Source organism: Hyaena hyaena, unplaced genomic scaffold (assembly GCF_003009895.1).
Source record: "Hyaena hyaena isolate Hyena2069 unplaced genomic scaffold, ASM300989v1 scaffold_528, whole genome shotgun sequence".
Lineage (NCBI taxonomy): Eukaryota > Metazoa > Chordata > Mammalia > Carnivora > Hyaenidae > Hyaena > Hyaena hyaena.
The window spans coordinates 125,149-134,552 of record NW_024081158.1 but is presented as its reverse complement, the minus strand read 5'-3'; the positions used below and the strand labels follow the sequence as shown (position 1 = coordinate 134,552).

Below are 9,404 nucleotides of genomic sequence, written 5' to 3'. Positions count from 1 at the left end.
AGCACCTACACCCTGAGGCCCGTAGCGCCGGGAGGTGGGCTCGGAGGCGGGACCCGGCCTGGGAAGCTTCCGGGGATGGGCGGGGCCTGCGCCGCGCTGGCCTGCCCCCCCTGACCGGAAGTGCCCCACTCGGGATTTCTGGAATTGGACTGTAGTGCGACCCTCGATCCCCGGCTAGGGGACCTGATCTCCCACTAGGGAAGACGTTTGCAAACTTTTTGGCCTGGAATTGGCAGGTAAAATGCAGAACGCCAAATTACATTTGAATTTCAGATAAGCAACGAATAATATTTCGATATGAGTGTATCCCATGGAATAGTTATCTGAAATTCAGATTTCACAGGGTGTGCTGTATTTTTATTTGCTAAATCTGGTACTCCTACTGAGGACCCCTTTACGGTCTTAAAAATTTAGACCTCCCAAATACTTTTGTTTATAGGAGTTACATCCATGGACGTTTATGCATCAGTAGTTGAAACACACTATAAAGCCTACGATGTCAGGCCTGCATTCATTAGCCGTTGGATGATGATGTCATCACATGCCCTGTAGCCTCTGATCTTGAGCACGCCAGTGAAGGCATGAAAGTGGAAAGACAACTGGCGTGGCATTGTTGGAAACACTTTTGACCAGGAGGACCTTCAGAAAGGGTCTTGGGGCCTCCCTGGGCCACACTGGAGAACGGCTGACCTAGTACAAGGGCGCGATGAGAAGCCAGCTCCCCTCTTATTAATGTCACTAGTCAAAACAGGCTTCAGCAGGGAATGGGGTCTCTGGTTTTCCGCCTCACTTCATAGTGTAGTGGTTGCATGCCGGTCTTCAAGACCCTGGGTTTTCTAGACTTGATATGCTTGGAGAGATCTCAGTGAATATGTTGGTGGCCTGTCCCAAGGAGAAAAAGAAGAAAACTATATTGAAAGGCTATGATGACACAAAATCTAATTTAGTACTTATGACAACCCTGAAAGGAGTTATTATCCCTATTTTTTTTACCTTTTTTTTTTTTACAAATAGTTTATTGTCAAATTAGTTTCCACATAACACTCAGTGCTCATCCCCACAAGTGCCCTCCTCCATGCCCATCCCCCCTCCCCCCCACATCCATCAGTCCTCAGTTTTTGTCAGCATTCAAGAGTCTCTCATGGTTTGCCTCTCTCCCTTTCCCCCACCATTTCCGCCCTTNCCTCCTATACGTGCAAACATATGATATTTGTCCTTCTCTGCCTGACTTATTTCGCTCAGCATAACACCTTCAAGGTCCATCCATGTTGCTACACATGGCCAGATTTCATTCTTTCTCATTGCCATGTAGTATTCCATGGTATAGATAAACCACATCTTCTTGATCCATTCATCTGTTGATGGACACTTAGGCTCTTTCCATGTTTTAGCTATTGTGGCGAGTGCTGCTATGAACATTGGGGTCCATGTGCTCCTATGCCTCAGCATTTCTGTATCCCTTGGGTAAATTCCTAGCAGTGCTATTGCTGGGTCCTAGGGGAGTTCTAGTGTTAGTTTCCTGAGGAACCTCCACACTGTTTTCCAGAGGGGCTGCACCAGTTTACATTCCCACCAACAGTGTAGGAGGGTGCCCGTTTCTCCACATCCTCGCCAGCATCTCGAGTTCTCTGATTTGCTCATTTTAGCCACTCTGACTGGTGTGAGGTGGTATCTCAGTGTGGTTTTGATTTGTATTTCCCTGATGAGGAGGGATGCTGAGCATCATTTCATGTGTCTGTTGGCCATCCGGATGTCCTCTTTGGAGAAGTGTCTGTTCATGTCTTCTGCCCATTTCTTCACTGGGTTGTTTGTGTTTCGGGCATGTAGTTTGGTGAGTTCCTTATATATTCTGGATATTAACCCTTTATCTGATATGTCATTTGCAACTATCTTTTCCCATTCCGTTGGTTGCCTATTAATTTTCTGGGTTGTTTCCTTGGCTGTGCAGAAGCTTTTAATCTTGATGAGGTTTATTATCCCTATTTTATTGTAAACTGATGATTAATGGAGGACTATGATTTGGGCTGGCTGTAGGCACATAGCCTCTGCTCTGGCACCACATCTGGAAAGGCCTTCAAATCAGCCCTAAGGTCTGGGCTGTGGCTCAGGCATTCTTGCTCCGAGTCTAGTTTTCCCCAATAGTAGAACAAAATATTAACTACTTCCAGGACCATTATGGGGATTAAGACCAACTGTAAAAATGGTCGAGAAAAATAGGTAAGGACTGTTGTCTCCTCATTTTAGGACAGTACACTCCGAAGGACATCTAGGTGGTAAATTTCATGCCCCCTAATGCATCTCACCCATCCATCTCCTAATGTACTACTCTTTGCAGTTCATCTGCAAATTACTCCCTCTCATTCACTGAGAACCTTGACCCCTGGCTCACCAGCTTTGCCATCCTGAGTTGGGTCAACATCCACAGGTGTGAACACCCAACACAGTTTCCTCCAATCCCCCTCAGCCCACATCTCCATCTCCTGTTTTTGTCAGCTCCTACAGCTCCTGGTCATACCCTCCACCCTTATGAGATCATCAGGAAAAACTATATTTCCCTCCCTTTTATCACAAAGGAACTCCGGCCACCAAATCAAGAAGTAGAACATTACCACCACAAAAGCCCCTGCTTGCCCCTTATCCAGAAATAACCACTGTATTGACCAGACACCATCAATTTTGTAGATTCCCCTTGTTGGGTTAAGCAAGTTGCCTTCTAGTTCTACTTTCACCACAAAGCATACAATTTTATCAAATGGTTTTCTCTGTGAGATGATCACAATGCTTTTTCTTTGGTATCAATGTGTGGATTACATGGATAGATTTCTGAATGTTAAATTAACATTACAACTCCTAGAATGAATCCAACTTGGTCATGATACACCATCCTTTTCACATATTGCTGGATTTGGTTTACTAATATTTTTCAAATTTTGTGTCTATGTTCATGAGATGGGCTTACAAATTTCCTTTCTTATAATATCTTTGTCAAATCTTTGCATCAAGATTATGTTGGCCAAAGTAAGGACTTTGGATGTCATTCTGAGTGACACATGGAACTACTTGAGGCTCTTCTGTGTGCTGATGTGAAGATAAAGGAAAGAAAGCAATTTATAGAACCGTGTATAAAATATCACTTTATGTACATTTCAACGCTATATGTGTGTGGTGAGTACTTGTGTTGGTTGTTTAGGCAGAAGACTGTTGTCAGTTGATGGTAACAGAATTGGTGAGGGAGACTTTCACTTTTCATTTTGTATTGTTTGAATTTTTTTCACCACATAGTGTGTTCCTTTTATTGTATTTTTTTTTAAAAAAATTATAATTTTTTTTTATTTTTCAGAGAGAGACAGAGAATGAACAGGAGAGGGAAGAGAGAGAGGGAGACACAGAATTTGAAGCAGACTCCAGGCTCTGAGATGTCAGCACAGAGCCCGATGCAGGGCTCAAACCCACAAACTGAGATCATGATCTGAGTGGAAGTCAGATGCTTAACCGACAGAGCCACCCAGGTGCTCCATGTTCTTTTTATTTTAAAAATAGAGAAAGTATCAAATGGGAAAAAAACGAAACACAGGCAGTTTTTCAGCCGTAAAAATCCTCTCCCTATTGGAGATAGTGGTGCACAGTGGATTGGGTCTAGTTCAAGGACTGGCAGCCGGATCTCCTCTTGTGGTTCAGGTCCTTTTCTGTAAAGTAAGGATGGTATTGCCCACCTCAGGGCTGGGTGAAGATTTGATCAGTTCTTGTACTTGGCTTGTAGTTCTAAGTCCAGAAGTGGTGCTTCTCCTCCAAGGAGCAAAGCTATCAGTCCCGTGCAGATATACTAGAGTGTAACAGAGTGGTGTGCCGTGGGGACAGACTGTGGTTGGGGCTTGGCAGAGAAGATGATGTGGTTAGGGGTGGAGGGGCAAGTCAGGAGGTGAGGGAAATGGGTGGGAGAAAAAACTCAGAAAGACAACTCAGTATAGGCTGGGACCCAATCCCCTGCTTCCTCACTGGTGCCTCAGTAAGAGCAAGAGCCACAACTGGCCAGGCTGGGCTCCCTGAGGTGCCAGGTGCCAGAGGAGAGGTCTGAGACTGAAACAGAGAGAGAGAGAGAACCCAGGCTGGACCCAGGGGAAGGGTTCAGTTGCTGCCCATAGAGAAAATTTGTACCTATGGGGATGCTTGAAAAAATTCTGTTCATGGTGTGTTTGTGTGTGTGTGTGTGTATGTATGTGTGTGTGTGTGTGTGTGAGAGAGAGAGAGAGAGAGAGAGCGAGCTTTGAAGAGAAATAAATAGTTCCTAAGGACTTATAGTTAACACTAAGGGAAAGGAATCAAGCTGAATTCCCCCAGGGAATAATCAGTGTTGACAAGCAGTCTAATTTGCATGATTTAGGTGTTGCATGGTTCATTAATTAAAAGTCTTAAAATTAAAAAAAAAAAAAAGAGAACCGCTACATAAAATACATGACAGGATGGTTTCAAAGAGAATACTATTCATCAGACTTTGTGTCTCAGTGAATATGGGCAGCGTGAAACTCCTTGACCGTTCATGCCTTTGTGCTGTTCATCTTAGGGGCAGAGCACCTGAGTCCCACTTACTTACCCTGTCAAAGGAGGACACTAAGAGCAGATACTCCACAGGTTCAACGTGAGCATTCGGTGAGTGATTACATGTGAGACTATAAACAATTTCTGCATCTGGTAAGTGCCCGATTGATTAATGTTGATTCTGAGGCCAGTAAGAAAGGAGGAGAGGAGAGAAGTGAGAAGGAGAAGATGGAGGAGGGGGAAGCATTTCTTTTGACCAGGATGGTCAAGGCATTTGCTCTACTCCCCCCTGACATGTAACCTTGGGAAAATATGTGTCCAATTGTCTACTGACGACAAACTAGAGAGAGAGATTGTGGACGGGGCAGAGATGGTGCAGGAGAGGAGAGCCCAGGCAGACACTCTCACTGACCTTTCCCTTTGTCATCTTCAGGAGGGGCGTCGTGATGTCCACCTCCCACCACAGACACACCCTCACGTCATAACCTAATGCAGTTGCTTTGTTGTATGTTTGTTCCATGGCTGCCACATGGGACCTGTGCCTAGAAGCCTTGGACTAAGGTTTTAGGACTCTCTTTGACCTGGAAGTTGGTTTTGGAGGTTCAGGGGTAGGGCCTCACTGAGACTCAGCACACAGCACATCAGCCATGACCCTTTGACCAGTAGGAGTCTCAGGGGATAGACCTGACTCAGAGGCCCTCTCCTATGCAGCGGGGACCCTGGCCCACCCCAGGCTCCAACTGCCACTCCCCTAACTGTCACTCAGAACTTCCCTTCTCAACCCCAGGGTCTGCCTGTCCTTTGGATTGACCTCTGATTTAGGAGACAAGAAGGACCAGGTGAATGCCTTGTTCTATGATTAAGGTACCAGCTGACTGTAGTTTCGTGAGGAGAGCTCAGCTGCCTTTGATTTTTGTTAGTTTATTTTTGTTTTCAAGTGGTTTGAAACTTGCTGCCTCCTGATTTGCAGGGCTGCACGGGGGAGGAAACCAACTCAGGGATTAAAGCATCTTTCAGCGCTTCTCAGCTGTGTGGGGAGGCGGCTTTCCTCGGAGGAGCTCCAGACTTTATCAAGACAGAGAAATCTTGCTTTTTCTCTTCAAAATGTAAATATCTTTTTTAATTTACATAATTAGTAAGTGCTCATTATAAAAACTCATGCACCTCAGAATGAATTCCCCAACTCTGCTCTGTTAGAGATAAACATATATTTTTTTTAAATTTTTTTAATGTTTTATTTATTTCTAGGAGAGAGAGAGAGACAGCGTGAGCAGGGGAGGGTCAGAGAGAGAGGGAGTCACAGACTGAAACAGGCTCCAGGCTCTGAGCTGGCAGTCAGCACAGAGCCCGACGCGGGGCTCGAACCCACAAACTGCGAGATCATGACCTAAGCGAAAGTCGGACGCTCAACCGACTAAGCCACCCAGGCGCCCCTAGAGATAAACATTTTAACAGTTTGTAGTATATGTCTTTAGTCTCTGGAAGTGTGTGTGTGTGTATAATTCAAAGTGTATAATTCAAAAGTGTATTGCAGTGAACTTATGACATGAGTCCATATATATCTACCTTTTCTTTGCCAAAATCAATTTAACCATTTCCTTAATGACTGATATTTAGTCTGTTTTAAATTTTTTTGGCAGTTACAGTGAGTAAGGTATTGAGTTTCCTTATATCTGTATCATTGCTTGTTTGTGCAGGTATTTTTATGGGATAAGTTCCTGAAAATGTACTTGTTGGGACTAAAGTAACACGTATTTTGAATCTGAGGCTGCCAAATTACTCACGAGAATAAGGTTGACACAGCTGCCAACCTTCACCACTTCACCACGGGGCACAATAGGCACATTGCCTAGGGCCCACCGTCCTTTTAGGGGTCATGAAAAAGTTTTAATTTCTTTTAAAATCAGGAGAAAAAAATATAAGAATAATAATGAATACATAGTATACAATGACTCCAACCTGGATTGTATTTTTTATACCAGTGCAGCCATAAAATGTATATTTTAATATTTTTTTTATGGAGGGGGACCCCCAAAGGCAAATGTGTGTAGGACCCCCACAAGTTGTAATGTGACCCTGGGTTATCCATTTTTTCCACATCCTTGCGACTCTGAGAATTATCTTTATAGTTTTCACCGGTCTTTTATGCAAAAAGAAATAAGTTCACAATTGTTTTTACTTGCACTTTAGATATTTGTGAGATATTATCTCCTAAATTTATTGACCACTTAACTTCCCTTTATGAATTGCCTATTTGTATTATTTTCTCATCTTTCTGTTGAATTGCTCATCTTTTCCTTGTTAAAAACTTCTTTTTACAGTATAGTAAACATTGCAAATTTTTTTCATAATTTTGCATTTCAGACTTATTGGTATCTTTGTGTAATGATACTTAAAGTGTTTTTGTACTCCCGATTTGGCAAGCCTTTCTTTTATGGTATCCTTCTTCCAAAGGCTTACGAAGAGTTTCATTGATATTTTGTTTTGTAGAATATCGATGGCTATTAGATATTCTACAAGATTGTAGATATTCTACAAGATACTATAATATCTTTAATTCATCTGGAATGCATTTTTGTAAAGGATGTGAAATGTTTCTTAACTTTGTTTTCCAAGCATAGCCAGTTGGTCCAACACCATGGGACAATAATTTGAAATGCCACCTTAATCAAATTTTAAATTCTCATATATATACATGGGTCTATTTCTTGTATCTCTTCTATCCCACCACTCCATTTCTCTATTGATATGCTGGCACCACACTTTTAATTCTGTAGCTTCATGATATTTTGGTGTTTGATAAGGTAGATCACTACCCCCCAACTCTCCATAATCCTTCTCTTTCAATTTTTTCCTTGATTATTCTCATATATTTACTCTTTCTTATGAACCCTAGAGTTAACATTTTCAAGTACTGCAAAAAAAAATTCCCAATGAATTTTGTAAAACTTAGAGATTAATTTGAGGAGAAGGACATCTTTACAAAAGGGACTCTGTCTCTCTGAGATTATGGTGTTCTGTTCAGACCTTCAGTTTCTGCCATTCCCAGGTGGTCTACGGTTTGCGGAAGCCCTGGCCCTCGCAGCAGTCTCTTCAGACTGTGTTTGCAGGGCAGGAGGCCAGCAGCAGGGGCTTGTCTTTGCATCCTCCTGAGGTTAATGGTAGATGGCTTTTCTTTGCCATTTTTGGTTCATTTAGTACTGGTTTTCTAAGAAGTGTGTTCTGCTCCAAAGCACTGTGGCACAGCCACCGTAATCTCTTTGCTTCTGCTTTTGCTTATTCTGGCTCTTTCTCCACACGAGTGCCTAGGGCAGCCTTTCTAGTCAGATCCCCATGGTGCCCTGCTGGAGAACCTTCAGTAATTCTTCATTGTGTTAGTTATCTATGGCTGCTGTAACAAATTACTACAAGCATGACGCCTTAAAACAATACAAATTTATCATCTTATAGTCCTGCAGAGCAGCAGTCCAAAATCAGTCTTATTGGGCTAAAATCAAAGTGTCAGCATTCCTTTCTGGAGGTGCTAGGGGAGAATAAATGTATTCCTTGCCTTGTTCAACTTCCAGAGGCCTCCTGCATTCCTTGGCTCTTGGCTCCTCCCTCCATCTTCAAAGACAGCAACTCTATTACTGACTTCTGCTCCTGTGGTCACATCTCCTTCTGTGACTCTGATCCTCCAGCCTCCCTCTTAAAAGTATGATCCTGAGGATGCTTGTGATTCAACTGGGTCCACCCAGATAATCTGGAATCCTATCCCTACCTCAGAATCCTTAACTTCCTCACATCTACAGTGTTCCCTTTGCCATGTGACGCAGCATTCACAAGTCCCAGAGATTAGGATGTGCACCTCTTGGGCAGGGCATTAATTCTGCCTACCACAGCCATTCCCTTCAGGACGAATTTGGCTTGCCAGCCCCTCATTGGCCTGCCCTAACTAGTCCTCTGTCTAACCTCATTCTGCTCTGGAACCTGTCTTCTCTGCTTCCTCCAGTTCTGGTCCAGGCTGGACTAGGTCCCTGTCTTTCCCCACCTCTTATTCCTACTCATCTTCCAGCCTTGGCTTAAACTTCACTTTATCTGGAAGCTTTTGACAACCTCTTATACTTCCTGCATATTCCTCCAGATTTCATTAGGGGTTCTCATATCCTCCACTGTTCCTGGCCCTGCTTATTTTGCCTTTTATATCATTGTGTGTTTGATTATCTTCTCTCCCAAAATGTAAGCACTTTGAGGGCAGAGGTGATGGGCAGCTGCATACTTGGTGCATAAGAAGGAGATTATTAACTCCTAGCTGAATGAATTTATAAACCTATAATTTCACAATAGAATGCAAGTTATTTTACTCTATAGGCTTCATCTTAAAAGTATTCATTATTCATCCAATAAATATTTGCTAAGTACTGACTTGGTAAGTACTAAGGAAGTTAAAATTAAGAAAAATTCACTTGAATGTTATGAGGATGCTAAGATTGTAGTTGTTTATGAGCACAAGGACTTGAATAACAACTCTCCCACTCCAGGAAAATGGACTTGGAGATCAGTGAACCAATAGACTTCAGTTCTGGAGATCATCAGCATCTGGTTCGGAAAGCAGCAGATAGTAACATCCAGACTGGGCCTAGTCACTCCACAAGTTTACCTTCATCTGAGCCACAAAGAACTCATGAAGAACCACATTCTAAGACTAGAGAGCGATTGGATTCCTATGTGGTACAGATTTCAGAAGACACCACCCCAGAGGTCAGCAGTTCTTTAGGCAATTTGTTCTCAGATTCATCTGTCCGCAGAGGTAAGAATAAAGAAATGAACTTTTTGGAAGAGAAAAGCAAGTGTTCTCTTAAAATGTTTCCACAGAGTGGACTGTTGGA

General features: G+C 43.0%; 1 long non-coding RNA gene across 3 annotated transcripts; it reads left to right on the top strand.

Annotated features, from left to right (window-relative positions):
- Window positions 1-3,469: 3,469 nt before the first annotated feature.
- Window positions 3,470-9,319, top strand: LOC120247492. Of its 3 annotated transcripts, XR_005532326.1 has the most exons (4): window positions 3,470-3,509; window positions 4,562-4,647; window positions 5,507-5,642; window positions 9,057-9,319. It is a non-coding gene; the product is annotated as an uncharacterized LOC120247492 (long non-coding RNA). The 3 variants fall into 3 exon arrangements; XR_005532324.1 differs by lacking the exons at window positions 3,470-3,509; window positions 4,562-4,647 and adding an exon at window positions 5,306-5,375; XR_005532325.1 differs by lacking the exons at window positions 3,470-3,509; window positions 4,562-4,647 and adding an exon at window positions 5,330-5,400.
- The last annotated feature ends 85 nt before the right edge of the window (window positions 9,320-9,404 follow it).